At 39.3% G+C, this 21,917-nt stretch overlaps 1 protein-coding gene across 2 annotated transcripts in view; it reads right to left on the bottom strand.

Annotated features, from left to right (window-relative positions):
* Nucleotides 1–11,476, bottom strand: part of fbxl16 (F-box and leucine-rich repeat protein 16) — a 32,394-nt gene extending 20,918 nt beyond the window's left edge. Inside the window, exons 1-2 of one of the 2 annotated variants that reach the window (XM_034711796.1) lie at nt 11,445–11,476; nt 6,867–6,968 (exon numbers count right to left, since the gene is read on the bottom strand). The gene's annotated coding sequence lies outside the window, so the exon portion shown is untranslated. Of the gene's footprint in view, nt 1–6,866; nt 7,060–11,444 lie in introns of those variants that run through there. The other variant, XM_034711795.1, reaches the window with a different exon arrangement.
* Between the last annotated feature and the right edge of the window lie 10,441 nt (nt 11,477–21,917).

Below are 21,917 nucleotides of genomic sequence, written 5' to 3'. Positions count from 1 at the left end.
CAATGCGGAAATGTTAAAAATTGCAGTTCATCGAGTGTCCGCTTGACGCTGACGATTGGCTTCAAAACAGCACTTCAGAAACAGCTGGTTGACGTCACAGATACTACATCCATTATTTATACAGTCTATGGTTATGCTGCTGGGGGAACTGGCTCTCTGATCTCCTGTCTTTGTCTCTCTCTTCTATCTATCTGCTTGTCACTAACTTTAAATCTTCAAGTCCCATTAAAGTTACTAATCATAAATCTTTCTGGAAGTCCCTGAGCACCCTTGTCATGTAGGTTCCTCTAGACTGATCTTTAAAGCACTTTGCACCCCCTTGTTTCAGGGTGTGACCTACATATCACACTGATGCCCATCCTTGCTTATCTTCTAGTCTTCACTGAAGCTACAACATTAGAATCATCAGTGTGAACAACAATTTAGATTTTCTCTGGTGGAATGTCAAATTAGGCAATAACATCATCAAGCCATTCTGCAATATTTGCAGTTTTGTGTCTCTCTTCAAAAACATTGTTGTCAGGCTGTGGGAATCAATTTCCATATCCATAGAGCTCTTTGCACATTTAATGGTGTAAATATTTTGAAATGTTGAGTTTGTTTCTTATTGTTGCGCTGTATTTGTTATCTTGCTTATGTCACTCTCTTTTACTTGCTTATTATTATTGTTTTCATTTATGCTAATCTATATTTTTGCTGTTCCTTGGATAAAAAGACTAAAATGTAATTGCATTTTATTGACTAAAATGGTAAACGATCAATGGACTTGTACATATATAGCACTTTTCTAGTCTTTCTAACCACTCAAAGCACTTTTACACTGCTAGTCACATTCACCCATTCATGCCACATTCACACACTGCTGACAGAGGCTACTAAAACAGACTAAAATACTTTGAATTTTCATCAACTAAAACTGTACTAAAACTATAGAGGGCATATAAAACCAAAATGGGACTAAAGCTCATAAGCATTTTTATCTAAAAATGAAATATAAAATAGCTGCTCAGCCTGAGACACAGTGGACCAAATCTGTCTAGCAGATATTTTTCTGTAATGCTTGAAAATTCCTCCTCCTCCTGTGCTCCTCCCTCTTTTGGGGTCCTCCAGGGACTCTTTTCAGTCCTCTCATTCGTTGTTTACATGCCTCAACAAGGGCTAATCCTGCCTAGCCATGGTATAGACTTTAACTGCAACACAGACAACACTCAGTACTATGCCCTATCAAAGCATGGCATCAATAATGTTTCTCACATTTTGTCCTGTATTACTGAAATCAAGAATTAGATGTCCAAAAAAAAGTTCCAGCTGCTAAATGACTCTAAATCTGAAGTTATCATAATTATCCCCTCAGCTCCCACTTTTAGCTACATTGATAATCTATCCCACACAGATGACACTAAATTATACTTGCAATGAAGCTAGTATAGAAGTAGAAGAGCTGAGCTCCTCCTTTAGCATGTCACTAACTTTAAATCTTCATGTCCAAAGCTAAAAATCACGTCTTCCTGACCTACCTACCTTGTCTCATAGGTTGCTCTGAAACTGCAAAACTTGATATTGTCATTCCTACCCCTGTTATCATCATAATAATTGCAAATGCTAATATTTCACCTACTGACTTAACTGCAATTAAAATTTACATTTGTCTGTTAGCATCACTTTGCTATGCCTGTAAATAGTAAACATTCTCTCATTATTAATGGAACTGTAGCCAAAAGTCGGTATTAGCTGTTGTTGTTGTTGTTGTAGTAGTTGTTACTATTGTTGTTGCAGTCGGTATCTATCCTTTCTGCAACTCCTTCTATTCCGCTTTTCATGCCCAATTTGGTCACAGCAGAAGGCTGTTCATCATGAGTCTGGTACTGTTTGAGGTTTCTGCCAGTGAAAATAAAGTGTGTCCTTGACACTGTTTCTTGCTAAATGCTTCAAAGTGCTTTGTTAATGGCAAATTGACTTTTCTGGTCTTTCTGACCACTGAAAGCGCTTTTACACTTCTAGTCGCATTCACCCATTCACACAACATTCACTCACTGATGGTAGAGGGTGCTATATAGTATGGTACCATCAATATTAAATAATCTCATTCATACGCATTCACACATCGCTGAACAACTGCGGGAGCAATTTGGGGTTCAGTGTCTTGCCCACGGACAGCATGTGACTGCAAGAGATGGGATCGAACCTACCTTCCAACTGATAGACGAGCGACTGCCCACTGAGTGGTGGATTGAGATGATATAAGATAGTATCTTATCTATATTACCGCTATCGTCGATCTCTCGCTCTCTCTTATTCTCCTCTATCCCTCTCTCCAACCCAAACTCTGGTTCTGCTCAAGGTTTCTGCCTGTTAAAGGGAAGTTTTCCCTTGCCACTGTAACTAGCTAAATACTGCGAGGTGCAATGCTTATGGTGGATTAAGATGAGATGCTCGAGTCCTGTCAGTAAGAGGGGACTTGATCGTATCCTGCCTTGATGTTGGGTCTTTGTTAATAATTTAACATAGAGCATGGTCTAGATCTGTTATGATTATAAAAATGTCTTGAGATAACGTTGGTTGTGATTTTGCGCTATACAAATAAAGATTGATTGATTGATTGATTGATTGATTGATTGATTGATTGATTGATTGATTGATTGATCTTAATGTTGGGTCTTAGCAAGTAATATAAACAAAGATTATAACAGTGTCATGAGTTAACATTTGTAATACATTGGCACTATATAAAAAGGTTGAATGATTGTTGGAATAGTTCCATTGTGTCCTCCACTAGTTTTTGCATTTTTCTGCCTATTTGTACTAGCCTATGATAAAATAAGATCTTGAACCTTGAATACTGAAACCAACACCCTGCCTTTAATAATGATGGAGTATTGCCACAGGAAGGATAAATAATCACACACACACATGCATCGCAGTCTCTGAATGCACATCAAGCTACAGCCTGGTTTTGTATAGAAGTATCTATGTATTAAAATGTGACTTTGTGATCAATTTATGTGACACATAATCCTTTTTAAATATTGGTGTGTGTTCATTCTCTGCCTTTCACCCCCACCATTCACACTCAGGCACTTGTGCACACTCCCTGCTGCATAAAACATGAATATACACACACCCAAAAAAAGACATACAAACACTCATGCTTGACACAAGAATCACTTTGTAGAAATACTTACAATTCCTTCACAACCAATTATTTGAAGCAAAAAGGAGCTGTAATTCTTAGAAATAATGAAACTCAATTAATTTACCATCATTGATCCAGAGGGACAATGAGTTGTTATTAATATCTCTTTCTACAATGCACTACATTATTTTGCTAATCTTCATAGCCCTTATAAAAATGGCCCAGAGGGGACGTCAACACACTACAATATGGTGTTCTATCTATGTCATTACAGGAGGGCTTGAATAAACATTCAACGAGCAGACTACAACAATTCATACATGGAGGTTTAACATTTCTCTGCTTAAAGGCCAAGACAATTAGAGAGAGTTGACATCTTTCTTGGAAAAAATTATTCTTCAACACCCAACACTTCTTTGTAAAAAAAAGGCAAAGCTGTTTTAATGGGCAGGATCATATAATATTCATTTAATTTAAAAAAGGGAAGACAGAATAAGAACATCTATAAGAAAAGAAGTGAAAATACATATGCCTCCAATCAAACAGAGGGACTCCATTGTGAATTAAGAAAGTAAAAACTGGAATTGAATTATTTTATATGAACAAAATGACCCAGGTCCTTAAAGAAAGACTTGACACATATCTACATTACAAATCAACCAAATACCCAGCAAATTTAATTAAACAAATTAAAGAAAAAACAACCATTACAGAAATTAAAGACTCAATAGGGCCTCTTCATAATTCCCAAGGTATAAAAAATATGTGTAGGAACCTCTACAAAGTGATGTACACCTCTTAATATTACCAAAACATTAAAGACATTCATAAATTAAATCAAACTCAGTGGAATTTTATAGTATACAAAAATAGCATGCCAAACCGCAATGCGCACAGTTCAGATATCTTCCTTGTGGATAAACACACCTGGCTGACCACATACTCCTTGTTTATAGGAATGATAGAGGAATTTACAGCCACCTCCAAAATGCAATTAGCTATGAACTCAGCAATGATAACACACCTCTTGAAGCTAGGCAAAGATCCCACTTACCCATCCAATTACTGCCCATTATGCCTCATCAGAACAAAAATAAAGACTAGGAGAAAGACCTTAGCAACCAGAAGTGAAGATTGACTGAGTTTCTCATACATCCTAATCAGACAGGTTTTATCAATGTAAGGAAGATATTTGTTAACATACCAAAACTATTTAACTTAATGCAGCTTATGAATAATCAAAAACAACATTTCAAGATAGTGCACAAATGCAGGAAAACTGACGTCCTTCCTAAAACAGCTCTATTCACAGAAAGTATGAGAGTTGAAGGGGCAATCAATCAGTTTTCACTCGGCCATGGTTGGCTGCAATGATAGCATCTTCTCCTGTCAGTCACATTATGGCTAAACACAAGAAGAAATCTTTCAAGGGAAGTTGTGAAAGAAGCATTTGTGGAGTACCAGTGTTACAAAGGTCCCACTAAAGTAGAGACAAAGAGACATAAAGACATTTATTGTCACTTTTCCAGCTAAGAGACCTGGCTTTTTTTAGACTTTTCTCAGGTTTTCTCTGGAGTTTTTATTGAAAAAACAAGTTAGCAAACAGTACACTCTAGCAAACACACTCTAGCTGTAGTAACTCAAGATCATGCAGGCAAATTATGCTAATTCAAGCTTTGTTTTTTTTTTACCGTTATGCTGTAAGGGATGGGGCAATGCAAGGGAGGCTCTCTTTCTTCCCTATTCAAAAAATCCTGAATTAGAAAATTATGAAAATCTGTTCAAATTTATAACTTCAGTGTTTGTGCAATTGGTCAATTAGATGCAAATAGTAATTGAAAACATAGATTTTTTAAATAGGATTGAATGCTGTGCACTTTAGGACATATACAAAGGCATCCAATGGATACGGATGTGCTTCACCCACTGCAATGCTGTGATACTGCAGTTAAATGATCTACACCATAAATACAAATATTTATTACCCGGCTTTCTTACTGATCTTCTGGTTGTGTAAGATGCTTGATTTTGATTGGTCAAAACCTCTTGACAACCCCTTAACAACAGTTGTTAACTTTCACTAATTTGAGCAACACCAGAGGCAAACTGATCACACGTCATGTCAAAACAATCCGCGGAAAAGAGATCAGGCACATTTTGCTTCGGTTTGTTGACACCATAGACCGTTAGGTGAGGTAAAACCATTCGTTTCGGTTCGCATTAAAAACAATTTGGGTAAAATGCTAGTTTTGGTTAGCATACTAATGTGGCTGGCTAAACAACATGTATATTTACATCTTGGATCCTGTCCATCATTCCCAGCAATGAGCAACTTTGAGTTACTGACCACTACACACGAACCTAAATCATGAGCAGTGGGGATGATAACAGAAGTGTTCAAAGTTGTTATTTTTGCCTTGTTTATTGTTAAAGGTGTGTGAACTGCAGAGCCCAGCGCAGGAGCTGAAGACAGTTTAATGTTAAATCAACCACAACAGGCAGATAAGAATCCATCGCCATGGAACGTTGACTGCAGTCGAATCACCGGGACTATTTCTTACAAACTGTATAAATAAATAAATCAAGATTATTAATGTTCTTTGCCACCGTGTTTGTATTTTAAGTTAGTAGCTTGGTATTAAGCAGAATAATGCGGGATAATGTAATCCCTTGCAATCCACTCTGTCAGGATTCTATTTCCCACAACTACCTGCTAACCATACAATATCCCTTACACATTAAATTTGATGCCAGAAGGGCTCACGTACTTTGAGGTCAAAAGATTTAGAGGTCCCCCTGTTTACTGACTAATCAACTTGAATGTGGGTCAAGACCAAGCAGCAACCTCCGGTCTATGAAGCCCATGCGGAAGTATTATGAACTGCAATTCATCAAGAATCTGCTTGAGGCTGGCTACAGAAACACTGGAAACCACATAGACACCAATTCAAAAAAGATGATCTTCGCAGCATTAATAAACATGTTTACAGCCTGGTTAAAAAAACGGCTTGGCTCTATGTAGCTAATTTCTCTATCGGCACACACTGTACGGGGGGTGAGTTTTTTTCTAATGCGACAGTTCAGAAGATAATAAGATTACGAGTTTTTGCCCAAATAAGGACATGACTGACTTGACTCCCGGACGGGAACACATAGCTGTTGGCTAGGAGGCTCAAACCCTGCCTCTTTACGTCACACTCTGCCTGGTTGAGTTCCGCATTTCCAATATTGCTGCCACCGATGATTAGCTTCAAAACAGCGCTCAGGAATAGATGGGCGTCATCACGGACACCACTATTGTCCATTATTTATACAGTCTATGGTTAAGACATAAAAATGAAATACATTTCAAATCGATTTTTCAATGTTTTCTGTCTTTATAGTTAGTTATTATTATGTTGATTTATGTCCAAGTAGTCAAGAAGACTTGTTGACATGAGAGGATTCACTTTTAACAGTTTGTAACTCAATATAACAGAGACTGCAGTTTATACACTCTTGCTTCTGAGTATCATGTTGGCTAGGTAATTACTTGTCTTCAAATGTGAACTGTCAACTAAGACAAGAAATTATCTTTTTTCCTTCATTTAAAAAAATAAACTCTAAATAAATATTTGAAAAATATAACAAATACACATTACAATACAACACAACATCAATGTGTGTAATACATTTTGCATACCTAAACGCTAAGAGATGTAACATGTTGTCAACGCACTGTAACTTTCCTCACCTTCTCCTTGTTTGTCTTGCTCTTCATCTCTAAATTGAACAGAGTTTCTGTACAGCAGGGTCTCCATGAGAACAGGAAGAGGGGTGCCTTCTGAACTTATATCTCACAGGAATATAAATGAAATACTGTTAGACAGGATTTGTTTACCTTAATTTAAATGTCAACATGTGTTTAGCTGTGTTTTGTACCTGAATGTGACAAAATGTTACTATCCCTATGGCCAGGGCGTTTTAAATACTTTGCCATATGAGGGATGTTTCCTCCCTTGCATGAAATCTTTGCAACACATGTTGCACTTTGCCGTATCATTATCTTCTTTAGTGCAGCTTAAAGGGGACATATCACGCTTCTTTCATCAATATATATTGGTCTAAGAGGTCCCCAAAACATGTCTTTAAAGTTTATGCTCAAAAAAACACTTTGAAATCAGATTTTGGCATGCCTGAAAAGTCCTCTTCTTCATTCCTCATCAGACCACTCTGTTTTCCCTCTGACCACGCCCCCTCCGGAAGTGGATGTGCCTCGGCTCTCCAGCACGTTGATCTAATGTTTACATGTTGGCTGAATATACACGGCTGCTCAGAGATCGCGTTACTTCAACCTTCTGAATCTGATCCTGACGGAGAGGCGCCTGTAGCAGGACCTTTCTGAACCATTGGTCATAGATTTAGTGTTTCTTGTTGTTTTATTTATCAGTATGTAGACGTGTGTCTTGGTACACAGCTACGAACGTGTAGCTATGTGGCTATGCTAACTAGCGCTAGCACTTATCCATGATAAATAAAAATCATCCACTAGATCTTCAAATCTGCAGACGTGGGGAGTAAAACCGACCTCTGCCAGAAAGGCAGCAGGACCTTTCTGAAGGATTGGTCACAGATTCTGTGTTTCTTGTTGTTTTATTTGTCAGTATGTCAACGTGTCTCTTGGTACACAGCTACAGCTACAGCTACAGCTACAGCTACAGCTACAGCTACAGCTACAGCTACAGCTACAGCTACAGCTACGAACATATAGCTATGTGGCTATGCTAATTAGCGCTAGCACTTATCCATGACAAATAAAAATCATCCACTATATCTTCAAATCTGCAGACGTGGGGAGTAAAACCGACCTTTGTGTTTATTAAGACAGCCTACAACTAGCATGCCTCCCTCCTAAGCTCCTTGTTAGCCCACATTTGTGCAGGTAATGAAAAAAGGGGGAGGGATTCAGTATTATTTTATACAGTCTATGGGCTGAACAAGCTCCGAGCTCTGACTCCGTGACAGACCGGATATTGTTGTTACGTAACAAAAACACGGAAGTCTGAAATGGCTCGTTTCACACGCATTTACAGAAAGGTGGAGAAATCAAAACAGGGGCAGAATGGATTTTTTTCATTCTCGGGGGGTTTGTAGACATGCCAGGGACACATATTTCAGGTAAAGAACCATTAAAAAGTCAATTTTGCATGATATGTCACCTTTAACAAAACTTTTAATGTGCTTGTTGTGTTCCACCATGATTCTCTTCTTACAATATTGTTGAGGTATTGCATTCCAAATGGTGTCATTTAATGTTACGTCAGCACAGCAGGTCCAGGCAGACAAGTAATACTTCCGTGGACTGCAAAATTCCCACTGAGGTTTATTCCTCAAAAAATGGTGTTGTTTTTAGCAGCCAAAGAGTGGAACTGAAATTCATGCACCTCACTGAATCAAAAATTAAGAATCGGTTCCAGGTTGGAACTGGTTCTCGATACCCTGGCCCACTCCCAGGTGCTCTACCAGTAGATAAGAAGCCAGCCCTCTCAGATGCTATTTCTTTTTTTCTAGTTATGTTTTTGGGACCTATTGCCTTGATTGGACAGCTGAAGAGAGACAGGATATGTGGTGGGTAGAGAGGGGGAGGGGACACATGCAGCAAAGGGCTATAGTAGGGAGTCGGACCAGTGACTGCTGCGACAGGGACTATTAACTCTGCACACTATGCGCGCACCTGAACTGCCAGGTCAACCAGCGCCCCAATCAGATACCATTTCAATAAACAATATATGATAAACTGCCCTTTTAGTAATTTGCTCTGTTTGGTTGGAATGCAAGGTTTGTGACTAATGTGACTCTGGGAAATGTTTTTGTGTTTGTTTTAAATCAGTTATTAGAATTAAATCAATTGAAGATGTGTGTGTTATGTTAAACTATTGTTTTTAAATTACCAAATAACAATGACAAATGACAACAATTTTTTCCTGCCTTTTTGTCTGATGCCAATCAAATCCCTGATAAATAGTTCAACTGTATGCTCCCTTCAATTATTTTGAATCACAAATACAAGATATGCACTCTTTCGTTGATAAAAAATACCCCAGCTTTAATAGTTGAGCTATTTATAGTACACAAACCTTGTCAATGAACCATGAGATCAAAAAATAAAAAAACTAATAAATAAAAATATATAACAATCATTCACTAATCATAACCAAGGTAAAATTTTCAGTTAATCATGATATTGATTTGAGGCAGTATCGCCCAGCATTACATAAGACTATATGCTATAAAAGTGGGACAACATAACAGTTTACCCTAGGTTAGGCCATAACTTTTGTTATTCAAAAGGGGAAATGTGATGCCATCAAGGCAGTATTCTGGCTTCACTTTTTTTGCAATGGGAGGAGATGGAGGTGTGCCGAACATATCAATGTGAATTTATTGCAATGCTTCAGGTTGTATTTCCTACTTTTTAACCTTCTTAGTATCTGATTTAATCAGAAAATACAGTACTCTCTGAATATTTAGTATATGAAGACAACTATTTAATTTTGACAACTATTATAATGTTTGTCACAGTCAACAGCATGATGTGAGACATTATCAGCCACTGCACAGCCACTACTGCAGCTCTTCTACCTGTACCTCCTGTACCAGGGCATACATTTTCATAGGGATCTTGCAACTGGCCAACATATCTGAAAAAGAGGGTCTAGGTTGACTTGCACACAGAAGCTAGCTTTCTTGGTTTGTTAGTTGTGATTAGTCTCTGATGTGATTACATTAGTTTCAAAAATATTTGGGGACCAAATTATGACAAAATGTATGGGTAAGTTCCAACTTGAAGTGAATATCTTGTTGTTTTTTAACCTAGAAACCAATCTAGTTGTTGAAAATGCTAAATCATCATGGTTCTTGAGAAGTTACTTTAACATATCCCAAATTAGTTTGTTTTTGGTTGTTAAGGATTTAGTTTTAATGTAATGTTGTGTACTCTAAAACCATGGAGGTTGCTGCATATTCAGATTGAAGTAATGCTCCAGTTAAGTCTTTAGTTTTAATCTATTCAACAACCTACTGCTATTTTTGCCAAGAATTAAATGATTTGGCAGACTTCAGTAAGAGCTTTCAAAGTGATGACTTGCCCTTATCTCGGGTACATCCTAAATAGTTCACTGGATCATGTGCTTTAATTCCAAGAGTTTTATCCTTAGTGGAAATTGGGTGGCCCCTTTTTTCCCTAAATTAAAACACAGCTTGCTATCTGACAGCCATGCCCTAATATTTTAAAGCTCTACACTCAAAAACATGCAAACTCAAACTAGTAATTCTATAACTTAATAAGACCCAAGCATAACCTCATTGTCTGCACACACAAAAAAAGCTGTTTGCTGTCCATCTACTAACAAGCCCCTTATTTCCCTAAACACAGAGGTAATAATAATTTAATAGTCAAGGATGCACATAACTTGTACAAAAGCGCAACAACAATCAGAATTGCATGTTGTCACTTGATGGCTAAGGCACTTTTGTGTACCTGATATTCAGGTTATTGACTTTAGTGGTTGAACAATTTAGTTTTTTCAAAGGCCGGTGGTTTTGAATGGATTTTTAATTGATTCGTGAAATAGAAAATACATTTGACTATGCCCAGTTGGTTTCAGAACACAACAGATTTTTATGCCAGATGCAATATTAGACTCCATTATTCTATATTTCATAATAAAACATATATTTTACACTAGTTGGCAAGTGTTTTGGATTAGATATGCTGTCATTTAGGATGGGAAAAATGTGTTATAATTTAGGGGGACATTCACATTACTTGATAGTAGATACACTGTCGAGCATGCCTGCAGTGTCTGCCGATATTATTTTTTCTTTGATTGGCCTTATGAGCGCAGGCATCAGCTAATGCCTCTTATTTTGAAATGCTGCGAATCGATTAACTAATTAATCAGCCAACAAATTAATCTTTCTATTTCATTTTAACACTAGATGTTTTTCTTATCAATTCATATCGGAAGAGGATTTTGTGGGAAATGTCAAAAAGCCAAGAGACATAAAGCAGATACTTAGGCCATTCACAAAGAAATGGCAAACCGGGACGCCGTTGGCCTAGCGGTCCATGTGGGCCATATGCAGAGGCAACAGTCCTCGTCACAGCGGTCACAGGTTTGACTCCTGGCCTCTACCATTCAGTCCCTCCAGGAAGTTGCGATTTCGCGATCGCAACTATCAACGCAAATTCAACCAATCAGCGCGATTTTTTCGCGGCCTTGCAATTTTATACAATCACCGCAACTTTCCCGCAAATTTGACCAATTACCTTAACCTCAGCCCCTGTACGTCATCGGTTTTGTCATCAATTTCACTTCCTTAAACGTAAGTCCTCACTTGATCGGCACTTTTCAACAGCAAAACATGCACAGAGAACGGGTGAAGAGAGGGGACAGCAGGCAGGACAAGTGACCATGACAACGTTATTATTTATAGATTGAGGGGCTCAGTGTTAGCTTGGTCTCTACCTGCAGCAGGTGTGCTTTATGAACCAGCTCTCCTCACCTCCATGCATCTGTCTCATCTTCATTGATGATTTTACCCCCGGTGTGTGTGAGTGACACAGACACATCCACGGGCGTCTGTTTACTATTTAGGGTACTACTATTTGAGGTTTGACATTGTTGCCGCCATTACCGTAAAAAGCTCTGCGTCTACAGCTTGATTTATTCTAGTTTGGTGAAACATCAGACACATTCAGTAAGTTTTGATCCACTCCTTGTAGTCAAAGATGCAGATTAATTACAGAGTGCCGTGAACTGCCTGTCAAGTGCCCGTCACTACGAGGTGCATTCAGGGACCGTCGTAAATGTGAAATACAGCCCTTTCATGGCATTTTTCTGTGAATCAAGAGAATCAAAATACAGTCACAGTGGTCACATCAAGAATGTTTTCTAAAAACAACTGTAATTTAGCGTATTTACTTGCCCCTGAGATGTTATTGGGGGAAAAAAGCAAAAAAAAAAATCGCAACTTTCACCGCAATTTTTTCAAAAAGCTGCCGCAAAATCAGGCTTTTTGGGCCGCAACAATCACAAAAAAATCCCGCGAAATCCTGGAGGGACTGACCATTTGCTGCATGTCATCCCCTACTCTCTACTTCCTACATTTCCTCGCTCTCTCCAGATGTCCAATGAAAAAACATAACTTAACTTAAAAAAAAGAGAAAAGAAATGGCAAACCAAGCTGGAGCATAAAAAAATAGTATTTTTCTGAAAAGTGGCCACAGGATGTATTTAGGCTTAAGCTAACAATGGGTCCAATGAAATGTGGTGCAAGATATGCTGCACGCATCCACATGTAGCAAACCAGGTGTGATTCATACAGGCTCAATGAATGTGGCACAAGCTATCGCTAATAAAAAAGCAAGTCAAGAGGAAATATCCAGCCGTCCACTTGGCAGATGGTGAAACAAGCTGAATGAAGAACAGAAATATTTTATTATGTATTCTCCTTACCTTTAAGAAAGCTACACATGCCTGTCTTCATATGTTGAAGATATTACTTTATTAAAGCAGTTAGGTGTAAATTAGGGAGTAGCGTATCATTCAGGTGATGGGGTCATGGATAATGCAGACCATCATGCACACTTTCAGAGTTCCATCTGTGTAAAGATCGAAGTAGTAGTATTGTTCACCAGAAACAGAGAGTTTACCTCAGACTTTCTAGGACTGATTGAACTGAAAGCTGACCATGCAGGCAGTAACAGACAGCTTTTTCCAGAGTGCAGGCTTGGATGAGTGGAAGACAACGTTGGGCACCTGTCAAGGTCGGTATGTGCAACGGCATAGTACCAAAACTACAGGAACTGGCTATGGTGAGAGACTCCCTTGTGTACGTTCTGTGTACCGCACTCAAACTGAAAAACTGTATAAAATCAGCTGTTCACAACCTTCCATACTGTGAAACCTTTATTCAGTCCATGGACAAGCTGCAGAAGTTTTACTTACAAAAAGGTACAAGGCTGCACTTTAGAAGTTGTGTGAAGAAAATGGGCTCTGTTTTTTGATAATGAGTAATTTTCATAATATCAGTTGGTCTGCATGGAGAAACAAGACACTGTTAAAAAATAAACTATTGCCAACCATTAAAATGCAACTAGCGCCGAATGATAAAAGTGACTTGCAGCATATCTGCACAGCCCATTTTCAATGGGGGGGTTTTGCCCCCAATGGTTGACATTGGCAACATTTTGAAGACCACATCCACTAGGTTTCAGAGGTAAAAGCCAACCACTGGAGAATGTAAGAATGAACTCATGGTGGCCATTGGACTATTCAAACTTCTACTTGATGGTAAAGGCCACTACAGGCCACACACTGCTTTAAGTCTGCTTACAGACAAGAGGTGGCTGTCTGGTGTAGTCAGAACCATCTGGAGCTGAACCCGCCCAAGACGGTAAAGATGACAGTGGACTTCAGAAGAAGCCCCCCTTCAGATGCTTACATCATCAAGGTGGTTAAACCGTCTCTCACACTGCCACACTGCCACACTGCCACACACACACACATTCAGCAGTGCAGCCTGTGAGAGGGAATTCTCACATCTCAACTAGGGAAGACCACAATTAATCGATTATCGATTAATTGATTGTTAAGAAATTACTCGAAACACAAATTTTTGTTATCAATTTTCCGTCACGTGGAACAAACATCATGTGGTCTCATATTACACTCATCTATCAGGGAGGTGTTTTAAGTTTAAAGCATGTTTCGATGTGAATCAGCTGTTAAAGGTGTTGTGCACAGCAGAGACACTCAGCTGGCGGCTGCGGCTGTGCGTCAGGTCTCCACGTGCGCTTTTTAAAAGAGGATTAATACAAAACTGCTGCCAACAACAACACCGACACAAAGGTTGACAGCTTTAAACAGGATATTTCCCACTTTTGGATACACAGGCAACAGACAGGTGGCTCCTGGCTGACACCTGACAGAATACACATGTTAATTTTTCTCAATAAAAACGAGCAGACAGAAAACTGTACACTGTGAGTCTGAAGTACTTTTCTGTAAGTATTATGAGCCTTCACTTTATAAGATTATGTCCGTGGAGAATATTTTAATGAGCCTGATCGTTGATATTCTGCGTGTCAAACGTGTGCCCGTATTCAATCCCGTCAGTTATATGCATTTTGTTGCTGTAAAAAATAAAATTTAGGGGGAAAACAACCTATTTGGCATTGTTTTTGACGTAAGAATAATAATGTTTTTTTTATCAATTAATCGATAATTGATCGTTAACATTTCCAAAAATCGATCATGGAAAATACTTAAAATGTACATCCCTAATCTCAACATAATAAAAATCAAGTACATATCTCTTTTGTCATATGCTTGTTTCTCAGCCTTGATGCACATTCACCTTTCAAAGAAAACCAAAGACAATTGACCAAAGCCAGTTGTTGACCTGTGGATGGAGACAGCTAATCAGAGGCTCAACCAGGGACAGGGAGGTGCGTCCGCAGCATTTTCATCTACAATGCAGGATGCTGATGTAGAGGACAGGGAGGGAGACACCAAGACAGCCAGTGGGGAAGACTGCACTTATTAGGACCTCCCTTTGACTGGGGTGGGGACCACACACCATCTTCTGCAACTCACCTGAGTAACTCAATGAAAAAAGTTACGTGCACTCCAGTTACTTGTAATAATTTTGTGGCATAGAGTTTCAGAGAACAGCACAGAGCAACCCCACTCGTAATCATGTTAAAACAAGCTTCTTCCTGGAGCTGTTTTGGGCTGCAGTGTGTTTTTACCTCTTAAACCACAGGCCCTAATCCTTTGTCTCCTCCTTTAGCACACAGACACCTGCTATATTTCACTATACATTTTGTACATAATGTTAATATTATTGCAAATGAATGTTAGAAATAATGGCTTTCCTGTAAACCTGAAAATAATCACAATGAACTGTAGTGAACTATTTGCCAGTTGTTGAAATAGTTATCTAGTTACAGTGAAGCTGGGATGGACAGATATTAAAATATAAAACACATAATTTAACAAGCTTTCTTCTCTTTGGTCATCAGATATGTCAGTCTTGTTGATCTAGAGGCAATGCATGAAAAGGTGTCATTGACACTGTGATCAGTGTAAACTGGGTAAGTATAGTCACAAAGGACAAATCAGATCTATTTAGAATTGTTACTAAATTACAGTAAAAATCTATATTTAAAATGTAATTTGCATTTATTGACAATGAAAAAGAAAGCTTAAACTCAGATAAGTAATTCTTGAAAGTCATGCATTTACAGAAAAAAATCCAACAATTATTTGCAACCAGGGAAATGTAAACTCCACAGTCCCTACAGTAACCCTTATAAATAGCCAGTGCTTTGCATCTTAGCACAGAAATGATCTAGCTTTCTGAGATCACAAACTTCCTTAACATACTATGGTCTGATATTTTTCCAAAATTAAAGCTGCATAAGTGAAAGGGAAAGAACTGTATGCTTTGGAGTTAGCTTTAAATCATTGACTCATCACTCAGCACCGTTACATTAGAAGGAATAGACCCATGTCATGGTGCTAAAGCACACAAAAAGACCTGAGAGAGCACCAATGATGGAACAGCGGCAAACACAGCTACACACGTGATACACCTGATTCAAAAATGACCAAACAGAAGGAAATTGAATTGCTGCATAACTGAGAACTCAAAGGTTACGTCACTGACAGACGCTGACGTCATTATGTTTGTTAATAATACGCAGCTCGATGCGGCTGATCAGCTTTGTCTCATAAAGGCTCCGTTGTGCACACAAAGAGCTGGAATACCCAGCGCCATTCACCCACATCGCCCCAAACCCCTCCGCCTAGTGTGAGCAGAGGAGCCGCAGTGTGGATGCTGCTACCATAACCCGACATCCTATGACAGAGGCTATCAAAAGCACAGACATGCAACACACATTCCGCACCCATAAACATATCCTCCTCATCCGGCCTGTTGTTTTCGCCATATATCTTACCTCTCAGATGAAAATTTACTCGAGCATTAATCCATGACAGGACACTGTTATCGCTTCCTCTCGATCACGTTTCTCTTAACGTTGCGGCACAGAGAGCGATATAAATAATTATTACGAGGTAGCCCTGCCCGCTATGTCCTACTGGGAGGCGAGGGATGCGCCTACCGAGCCCATGGATACAAGAAAAGCACACGGGTCCAAAATCTGTCAATCGAAAGGGAGAGCTAAATATAGCCTCCCCCAAATCGGTCAAATCTTTACAAAATATCTTGTATTCCGTATTTCTATCACCTAGTCCCCCTCCACAACAGAGGGGCCCTCACTATCTCGCAATTTCTCCTCCACAAACACACACACACATGCAGGCACACACGCGAAGTAGCTCTGTCTCATTTAAAGAGACAGAGCTGGGGGCAGCTGGCGCAGCGCTGAGTACAGAGCCACTCTGTCTGCGTCTTATGTAACAGTGTCAGATTCTGATTGTTCTGCAGCACATTCAAGCTGAAATTAAACATTAACCACTGGAAACTGTTTTAACAGCAAAATAGTTTGTAATATTTGATAAATGTCATTGATTGCTCATGTCATCACATCCCTCCAAGACAAGCAGAAAGCTGCATGTCCAGGTACTACCCTCAGAGATGATCTTAGTTTCACAAAGCCACTTACCTATTTGAAAACATGGCCCAGTAGATTCATCATTAGACTGTAAGTGAACCAGATGATCATTGTGCTGTTGCCAATCTGCATCCTTTGGTGCTGAAACATGAAGCCACTGTGGAGGTGCAAAAACTGTAGTTTCTTGAAGTGTCCACTTGGGGATGTATTCAAAAGCAATTAAGAAATGCACATTTCTTTAGCAGAAATAAAGATGTTTAAAGCCTGGTATAAGACAGTTTTGGTCACTATAGCTCATCTCTTTATCTAGAAAATTTGTACTGAATGAAGGTGATTTTTTTAGAACTCATCTGTTTTGATGATCTCAAGACAATAATTAAGCATAATTGGGCTGTGGCTGATTCAACTGACAGACAGCTTGGGTTTTTGTAGCAAAGGTGCTTAAGAAATTTTCAATCAAACAATACTAGCCGCTCACAAATGGCTGCATTCTGCAACACTCACCTTTCAGAGTTCCCAGCTTCATTGAACGTTCCTGTTTAATGGACTTGCTTTAAATTTCAAAATTAAATCAGAAAACCTGGAGCTCTGAATGCAGATTTTCTGAAAGTAAGTTTCTGGCTGCCCCTTTTTGTTATTGCAAGATGACACAACCAATGGTCCTCGAGATACTTTTATCGTTGCAAGATACACAGTGTTAGCCGTGTGGCAGACAAACCTGAATAAGCAAACTATATAGGCATTATTGTGTGAGTTAACATTAACATTAGTTACTTAAAATAATTTCTGAGATGCACTAATCCGCTCAGACCCCCGCCTCTGGAACTCTCTCCCCCAGGACATACAAAATTCCACCTCTCCCCACCACCTTCAAATCCCGCCTCTAAACGTACCTTTTCCGCCAAGTTTATTCACTTTAATGACCCCCCCTTTCATTTTATTAGTATTGTATTGTTATTCTGTTGTATTTATGTATTTATGTTGTAAGGTGACCTTGAGTGTCCAGAAAGGCGCCTATAAATAAAATCTATTATTACTAATCTCAAAATTCATAATATATCTATAAGTGTACCGGTCAAAAATCAAGTAGGCCTATATCATAGCCCTGAACAGCTGATCAGTGCTCTGCTGGCATAGGAGTAGGTATATGTTATGTCTGAAAATAGTGCTAAAACAAAGTGGCTTGACAACAAAATTAAGCACTGGAAGTTTTCAAAATATTGCATTCACTAGCACTAACAATTTTTTTATTGAACTTTATTGAAATAAGCTAAATTGTATGGCAAAATTAACCCTGTCTTTAGCAGCTGATATAGCCTAGCTTTTTTGTCAGTTCCTCAGGGGTGAGCTGACAGGCATCCCCTGTGGGTAATCTAACTCCACTTTTAAAAGAAAAGGCTTTAAAAGGGTGGGAGGCTCTGTACTTTAACTGGAATTCTGAATTTCTGTTTGACTTTTTCATCTGATTATATACTTATTCTCAACATATACTTCCGCTTGTCACCAACGAGTATTTTACTTACACAGGCATCATAAGCAACATCTTTATTAATAATAAATCAACCATCTTAACAATTTTACAGAACCCGCTTTGAGATTCTTTCTGTTTTTCTCTTTTATCCTTTCAGTTATACTGTTTCTACTATTCTATCTTTAAATCTTAATTTGTAAGGTTCCAGGAAGTATTGAAAAGGATATTGCTGTTTTGCTTGGGTGTTGCATATTAGCTTTAAAGCACCATCTGATTTATTCTGGGGTTTTTTATTTTTTTTATTTGGGGGGGTCCTTTTCTCACCACTAAAAACAATATCTGTTATCTGTTTTCGCACCATAAATAACTGACCTTTTGCATTTTAAACATCTGGGGGGTTTCCCGAGGGGAGAGATTCTCCTCTACATCATTACATGTAATTTAGACTTACGTGTTTAGCCACCTACTACCTTTGATATTTTCATTGTAAAAATTTCAGCCCTACTGCTCACCATCATAAGATACACACAGGTCTGAGCTTTGCCTATCATTACAGGACGCTATATCATCACAATGTTAGCTGGCAAGCAAGAAGACTGCACCACCCGAATAAAGGAAGCTTAATATATTTAGCTGCTGCAGAAGTATGTTTAACTTGTGATATTTAATATTTTCACATTTTAGTGGCTACTGCCCTTCTGAACGCTTCTGCAACCCTGCTCCCTTTGGCTCTCATGTCTGTGTACATGCATACAGATCGATGATGACTTTTTTGATGGAAACAACTATAGAGACACAGGGGGACTTTTCCCTGTGGATTAAGTAGAGAAACATGTTTAACTTACAACACACTTTAATCAAATCGATAGTCCCAGGAGACCCTGGGAACTCTGCTGGTGTTCACCATCGCCAGGATCCCCATCAGCTGCTTGAATGATCACTCCATTTCAGATACGACAACCAACATATACACAAGACTTCTATTTTTGCCAGGTGCTGGACCAATGCATTAATCAGCACAGAGCAGATCCACAGAAAGTCAGGTATAGAAACAAAATCAAGAATAAATCAATACATTTTCAGAATAAATCATTCTATGTTTTGGCCAGATCGTATGTCACTTATGTGTAACGACAAACCATCAAAAGGAGTGAAGCCCCGCCTGCAGTCAACATGGAGCAGAAAACAATTGATTCTGTATTTACTGCGGGAATTCCTTGGTCTCGTGAATCCAGCTGTCCAGAGATCCTGCTCCATGCTGTGTTCTGTAAACGCAGCTGGTGGGCGTTTACTGATGAGGGAGCACATCGCTGAACTGCAGCAGAGATGGACTGGACATAGATCTGGTGGAATTCTGGCGTAAGAGAGTCTGGGGTTCATAAATCAAGTCACTAGACAATATTAGGCATGATTTAGGGCCCAATTTGCATCCACCAATCATCTGATTAGACGCTTGCTGTAACAAATTGTTTGTCCAAATAATCCTCAAGTGTGTGGTGTCAATACAACTATTTTACTATTCCAATCTAAGTACAAGACTCAGTACAAGAATACCCATAGTAACCAATAAGAGGAGCAGAAAGGAAGCATCACCAAGCTGATATTGCATACTTTTACAGCTCACAAAGATGGGAGTGAATGTAAACACAACTGTTCCCAAGCTAAGTAGAATATTAATTTTTGTTTTTTGCTGCAAAACAGAACACACACCAGGTCAACTGGACCATCTCCATTGTCCTCCATATTTGTTTGTTAAGTTTGACACCCAAGTTTCTGTGGTATCTCGTGTCTCTGAAATCCCCACTGTGAAATCATTACTACAAATGTTAAGTATAGTCTAATGGAAATGTCAAGTGTATGTGTTCAGAGGATTGTAATGTTAAAAAGATCTAAAAGTTGTCTGGTTTGTGGCTAACCTAAAGCAGGAAGGGCCAAGCAACACTCAAGTAATCATGAACTCAAGCATATTTTTATGGTATCTGTATTTCAATTGAGTACCATTTTTTTCGGGAAACTACAAGCAGACCTGCTTGTCGTACCTAATGTCTCAAGAAGTAGTATGGCAGGTAGAGCCTTCAGTTATCAGGCACCACTCCTTTGGAATCATCTACCAGTCAGGATCCGGGAGGTAGACACCCTCTCTACTTTTAAGAGTAGGCTTAAAACTTTCCTTTTTGATAAAGCTTATAGTTAGAGCTGGCTCAGGTGGAGGTCAGGTTGGACCAGCTCTTAGTTATGCTGCTATAGGTTTAGACTGCTGGGGGGACTGGCACACTGACACACTGGGATCCTATCTCAGTCTGAGAAAGCATGTGCAGGTCTCTAGTTTAACATTCGTTTTATTAGAGATGAACATTTTATTGTTTTTAATTATGTTTTCTGGCTTTTATACCTTTATTCAGTGAGGATAAAGCAGTGGATCGAGACGGAAAAAGGTAGAGGGTGGGGAGTAGGAAAGGTACCCGAGTTGGAATGGAACCCTGGCCGCCCGCTTGAGGGATATATAGCCTTTGCAGATGGGGGACGCAACTTAATAATCACTTGGCCAAGCCTGCACCTCACAGGTGAACAATTTAAACCAAGTTGTCTGTGCTTGTAGTCACTTACAGTGGGGCAAAATGTATTTAGTCAGCCACTGATTTTGCAAGTTCTCCCACTTAGAAAGATGAGAGAGGTCTGTAATTGTCATCAGGAGGTACACTTCAACTATGAGAGACAAAATGAGAAAAAAAAAAAATCCAGGAAACCACATTGCAGGATTTTTAAAGAATTTATTTGTAAATTATGGTGGAAAATAAGTATTTGGTCAATAACAAAAGTTCAACTCAATACTTTGTAACATAACCTTTGTTGGCAATGACAGAGGTCAAATGTTTCCTGTAAGTCTTCACCAGGTTTGCACACACTGTAGCTAGTATTTTGGCCCATTCCTCCATGCAGATCTCCTCTAGAGCAGTGATGTTTTGGGGCTGTCGCTGGGCAACACGGACTTTCAACTCCCTCCAAAAATATTCTATGGGGTTGAGGTCTGGTAGACTGGCTAGGCCACTTCAGGACCTTGAAATGCTTTTTACGGAGCCACTCCTTCGTTGCCCGAGCGGTGTGTTTGGGATCATTGTCATGCTGGAAGACCCAGCCACGTTCCATCTTCAATGCTCTCACTGATGGAAGGAGGTTTTGGCTTAGAATCTCACGATACATGGCCCTGTTCATTCTTCCCTTAACACGGATCAGTCGCCCTGTCCCCTTTGCAGAAAAACAGCCCCAAAGCATGAGGTTTCCACCCCCATGCTTCACAGTAGGTATGGTGTTCTTGGGATGCAACTCAGCATTCTTCTTCCTCCAAACACGACAAGTTGAGTTTTTACCAAAAAGTTCTATTTTGGTTTCATCTGACCACATGATATTCTCCCAATCCTCTTCTGGACCATCCATATGCTCTCTGGCAAACTTCAGACCGGCCTGGACATGTACTGGCTTAAGCAGGGGGACACGCCTGGCGCTGCAGGATTTCAGTCCCTCTCGGCGTAGTGTGTTACTGATGGTAGCCTTTGTTACTTTGGTCCCAGCTCTCTGCAGGTCATTCATCAGGTCCCTCCATGTAGTTCTGGGATTTTTGCTCACCATTCTCATGATCATTTTGACCCCACGGGATGAGATCTTGCGTGGGGAGATTATCAACGGTC

This window comes from Notolabrus celidotus, chromosome 20 (genome assembly GCF_009762535.1).
Source record: "Notolabrus celidotus isolate fNotCel1 chromosome 20, fNotCel1.pri, whole genome shotgun sequence".
Lineage (NCBI taxonomy): Eukaryota > Metazoa > Chordata > Actinopteri > Labriformes > Labridae > Notolabrus > Notolabrus celidotus.
Note: the sequence above shows the minus strand (reverse complement) of the source record. Positions and strands in the feature narration are given on the sequence as shown.